The sequence below is a fragment of the Nyctereutes procyonoides genome, unplaced genomic scaffold (assembly GCF_905146905.1).
Source record: "Nyctereutes procyonoides isolate TBG_1078 unplaced genomic scaffold, NYPRO_anot_genome, whole genome shotgun sequence".
Lineage (NCBI taxonomy): Eukaryota > Metazoa > Chordata > Mammalia > Carnivora > Canidae > Nyctereutes > Nyctereutes procyonoides.
Genome location: NW_026575128.1, coordinates 15,687,318 through 15,692,443, shown reverse-complemented (window position 1 = coordinate 15,692,443; position 5,126 = coordinate 15,687,318). Strand labels below are relative to the sequence as shown.

The 5,126-nt window shown below is 47.8% G+C and overlaps 1 protein-coding gene across 9 annotated transcripts in view; it reads left to right on the top strand.

The window, feature by feature from the left end:
- The first annotated feature begins 189 nt into the window (after positions 1-189).
- ARMH1 (armadillo like helical domain containing 1) overlaps positions 190-5,126 on the top strand; it is a 49,640-nt gene continuing 44,703 nt past the window's right edge. For 8 of the 9 annotated variants that reach the window (XM_055342167.1, XM_055342169.1, XM_055342166.1 and 5 more), the window contains exon 1: positions 190-392. The gene's annotated coding sequence lies outside the window, so the exon portion shown is untranslated. Of the gene's footprint in view, positions 422-5,126 lie in introns of all 9 variants that reach the window. The other variant, XM_055342163.1, reaches the window with a different exon arrangement.

Genomic DNA, 5,126 nt, shown 5'->3' with positions numbered 1-5,126 from the left:
CCTCCGGTCCTAGCAACCGCCGAGTCCCTCTCCGAGCCCTTCGCCGCGCCCCGCGGCCCGGCCCTAGCAACCGTGCCCCGCCCCTTCTGTCCCTGCTTCGCCACTATTGGCTGGCTCGCCCGGCCTGGGCCAGATATTGGTCAGCAGGGACGCCGGTCGGGGAGAGTCCCCGCCCCCCGTGTAGGAGGGTCTGCGGGAGATTTGCGGTGTTCTGGAAACCGGAGGGTCTCCCTCCCCGACCTGTCGTATCCTACGGGGTGGACGGCAGTGCCTCTTGACTTACCTCACCCGCTACCTCCGCTATCCTTTACGAGACGCAGCTCCGAGGGCTGGAGGTAGAAAACCGTACAAAAAACGGCCAAGGGGACGCGTGCCAGCCCATCCTCCACCCAGTATGTTGAGGCCTATCCTGGCCGGTGGGGTGAGTGGTAGGCGGGGGAGTGGTGTCCTCAGGGGAAGGCTCTAGAGAATGCTTTGTTCCTGGACGATACAAAGGAGCTAAAGAGTACGGTTTTCTTGAATTTATCCATGCATTTAAAAATTTTTACTGAGGGATCCCTGGGTGGCGCAGCGGTTTGGCGCCTGCCTTTGGCCCGGGGCGCGATCCTGGAGACCCGGGATCGAATCCCACGTCGGGCTCCCGGTGCATGGAGCCTGCTTCTCTCTCTGCCTGTGTCTCTGCCTCTCTCTCTCTCTGTGTGTGACTATCATAAATAAATAAATAATTTTTTTACTGAGCACCTATTAGGTGGCTGAGCTCTACTGAAGATGAAGCTTTTGGCCATGACTACCATAAGTCTTAAAAGGAGAGGGAGACAAACCATTCCTGAACCAACTCTAATTCTGTGTGAGAGATAAATACTACAAAGGAGTGGGCCCGAAGTATTTTAGGGGTTTCAGGAAGTGTTGAAGGAGCATTTATGACAATGGGGATGTGTCTTGAGCTGGGCGGTGAACAGTTGTGGGGATATGGAGAACAAAGGACTCCTTGCAGGAGCTCTAAGACTGGAAGCAGGGGTGAGTGCCAGAAATTTTGAGCGTCTTCTGGCCAGAGGAGATACTAAGGTGAGAGTTAACTTGGAAGAACAGTTCTGCCCAGGTCCTGGAGGGTCTTGGATGTCAAACTCAGCTGTGAGCTTATAGGTAGATGGTAAAAATTTTCTAGTGTGTTTTATACCTATGAGTGCAAACGTTCAGACGATATCCTGAGGACAGTGGGGAATCACGGAAGGCCTTTAAGCAAAGGAGGAGCAATCAAATTTGCATTTTAGAAAGATCAATGATAAATGCAGAGACTGGATTGGGAATTAGGAGAAGGAGGGAGACTAGTCAGGAAGTCGTTTCAATAATGGGGAAAGATTATGGTGGCCTAAAGAATGGGGAGGTAGCAGGAATGAAGGGGGGGAATGGATTCCTTAGACACTTGGGAGCTAAAAAAGAGCTGGACTTGGTGCCTGGTGGGGCATGTAGGAGAAACGACAAATGACTTCTAAATTCCTGGCTTGAGTAAACAGAAGGAAGAGGTGGCAGGGTTTTTAAGAGAGGATATGTTCTGGCTCTGATGAGTTTGAGATGCCTGTGGGACTTTCAAGTGCAAGTATCCCTTAGGCAGTGGAATACACCTGACTGGAGCCTGTGAGAATAGTCTAAATCAGAGATAGAAATGTGGTGGCCTGTAGTGCCTTGTAGACATCTGCCACACCAGTGGATAGGTTTGTTGGGCTTTCCAGAAAGTATATATAGGCGTAAGAAAAGAAGACTTAGGACAGAGCCCTGAGAAGCCCCCAAGTCTGATGTCTGCAAAGGAGGCTGAACCTGCAAAATTAATTAATTGAGATGAACTGTGCAGATGGCAAGATAGTCAGTGGTAGAACATGGTGTCTCAGAAGCCAAGGGAGGAAAGTGTTTGAAGGCTGATGAATAATCCAGAAAATAGGTCTGAAAAAATCCACTGGATTTAGAAACAAGGAAGTTGTTGGTGATCTTTGCAAAAATGGTTTCAGTGGAGCAGTGGGAACAGAGGTCAAATTACAGTGAGTTGAGAAGTGAGTTGGAAGGTGAGGAAGTGAAAACTGTACACTTTGAGACAATTGGCTCTTTCCAAGAAAAAAAGGAGAAGGCAATAGCTGGAAGGAGACAGAGGTTTTTATTCAGATAAGAGAAATGCTTTTGGCATAGATCCAGCAAAAGGGAAAAAAGAAAAAATAACAGAGAAAAGGAGATAACTGAGACAATAGCACCCCCCCAGAAAAGGAATAAGGTCGGGGATCCAAAGCACTGATGGAGAAATTCATCTAGAAAAGCAGAGAGACACTAACATTGTGACAAAAAGGAAGCATGTGAGATTAGTACATTAGTAGTTTTGTTGGCAGGAAGTTGAGGAAATTCTTGTTTGGTGGTTTGTTCTTTCTCTGAAATGCGGACATGATATCAGCCAGTGAGAGTAGGATTGGAGGTGGTGTGCGAGATCTGAGAAGAGCAGAGAAGGACTGAACTAGCCTCAGTGAGTGAAGAGTGGGTGCAAGATGACTGAGCAGCATACAGATTTCTGGGCAGTTATGAGGCCTGTTGAGGTTGGTGACCATTCATTGTAGCAGCAGCGGTCTACGTGGTTGTGTGGGAGATATTTTTCCCCAAAAGTTATTCAGCTATCTAGTGCAGAGAGGTTAATTGAATCCTTTCAGGTTTGGGTTTCATCAGGTAGATGAAATGGAAGGATGAAGGACAAGGAAGTGGATGATTCTGGCAAAAGGCTGAGATGATGGAGCTTAGAACCTACCCTACCCTGCATAAAAGAGCAGTATGACAGTGTTATGGACTGGGTGTCCCAGTGAAGTCGGAGAACACATATCTTGGAAATAGTTGAATGAGACAGGTGTGATCAGAAAGTGGAATCATGAAGCTTGAGTTGTTCCAAGTGATGACAAGGTCCAGGGTGTAGCCATGGGAGTTGGTGGCTGGAGTGGAACATAGAACACAGTCAAGATGTTGACATGGCCAGTCCCCTTAGGTGATGACAGGACTTGAAGAGGGAAAGGATGCTTGTGAGCCAGGTACCAAAGCCCTTGATGAATTAAGTACATTGTTCTGGAGTCTATAGGTGATGATATGAATATGAGGAAGGGTAATGGTCAATACAGCAGAGTGGCATGACCCTCAAAGTAGTAAAGGTTCTTGCAAGAAAAAAGTAGAATAAGGAACTCGGTGGGCCTTGGCCAGAAGACACTCCCCCCCCCCCCCCCCGCCATCGCCGCCGGTGCCAATCCTGAGACCTCTGGGGTGTAAGAGTTTAAGCAACTTCCACCTGGGAGGGCTCTGCAGAAGTGGCACCTGGCACCTGGGGTAGAGCCAACTCTGGGGACAGGCTGAGGGAGGCAGAAGCTAAGGGTGGAGAAGACTGCTGATTGGGAACAGAGGCCTTTGAGGGCAGAGTAAGAAGCCTGGGAAGGAAGGAGGGTAGGAAATCAGGTTAGGGAAGGGGAAGCACAGAGCAGTGCAGGGGTGAGGAGAATGTGGGTAGAAAGATGATGGTTGGCCTAGAGAGTTTTTTTGTGGGGAGAGCATGCGAGCAGGTCTGTGGAGCAGAGTTGGGGGCAGAAGTGATCCGAGAGGAAAAGTGGGATCTGGGTAGAGACTGAGGGTAGGTCTGGGGAGGGATGAAGCCAGAGGGCTTTGCAGGAGGGAGATGGGAAGAAAGGTGGTCTCTGGGGAGAAGATGGAGGGAAAGGCAGCTGTGGGGGAAAGATGGGGCATGGGGGAGTCTGTAGGGAACCGATGGAGGGACCTGTGAAGAAGGTATGAGGGGCGAGCAGAAGGAAAGGAATCTATGAGAAGGAAGTGACCGGTTGTAGTGTGTATGCCCTGAGGGAGAAGTAAAGGCCAGAACACCCTCTGGCTGGGCCTGAGGTCAGAAGGAGAATGTTTCTTTCTCTGTCTCTCTTCTCCCTCCCTCCCTCCCTCCCTCTTTCCAAATGGGGAGCTGAGAGTGAGGAGTTCAGATGGGAGCCCAAGGAGAAGGCCCCTGTCCCATTCTGCAGGTGGAGCTTGCAAGAACAGGGGACAGTGACTGCCTTGTCTCCAAGGCCATCTGGGGACAGGGAGCCAGGCTGGCAATGCCCTGGAGGCTTCTTGCTTTTAGAAACATGTCTTTGATTTAGGGGGAGGAAAAAAAGCCCTCTGAGAAATTTTATTTAGAAACGAGACCAAGTGACCTTTTAGTTTTTAATACCTCTTCTCTCTTGTCACTAAGGACTTTTGACTTAGTACAATAGCTGGGCTTTTTGAGATTTTTGTGATTTTTAGTTTCCCTGCATGAAGAAGAGCCATTTGCCTGCTATAGAAATGATTTATGGATGAGTCCAGATTTATTAATCACCTCTGAAAATGGAGAGGAAATTAAAAACAAAGAGTTGACTCTGGGCTGAAGACAAAGTAGGTTTGTCATCCTTTCAGAAGACTTTGCCAAGGTGAAAAGGCCACAAACAAACCAATTTGGACCATGGTTCCTAATCCGGATTTTAATTTCATGTGCTTTGATTTTTCAGACCATTTTCTCTCCAAGGTAAAATAATGACTATTTTAATTGGCTGCCACTTACAGAGAGATTCCAATAAGCATGATGGCATACGTATATTTTTCTCCTGCATTCCATGTGTGCTCCGTTCTTATGATCAAGCTGGTGAGGCTGACTTTTACTGCATGCTGCATGCCATGATCAGTTGACTATAAATTAAATCCTCTTTTCCAAAAGCCATTTTCCATTAGTGCTAATTTGTTTGCTTCTCATTTCCACTGATCATTAGAGTCTCTGGTTGTGAGCACCAAATTGGAAATAATTTCCTTGACATTTCAAAAAAATCTCTCCCCTTCTTGAATGCCATTTGGCTGCAGCTAAAGAACATTATGGTTTGCAGAGGAACAGTTCACTCCAATTACAATTTAACTGACCGTTCATGGCACTGAATCCCTTCCTCAGTGTCCAGGGATGACACCGTTGCTGACATTGCTATTTCCTGTCATAGCTGTAAAATGCCTCATAGACTTCGCACTGGCCTTCTTGGATGGAGATTCTGCTACTCTGCACATGGCGGCTTTGGGAAGTTGGTAGTTTTATGGACCTACATATC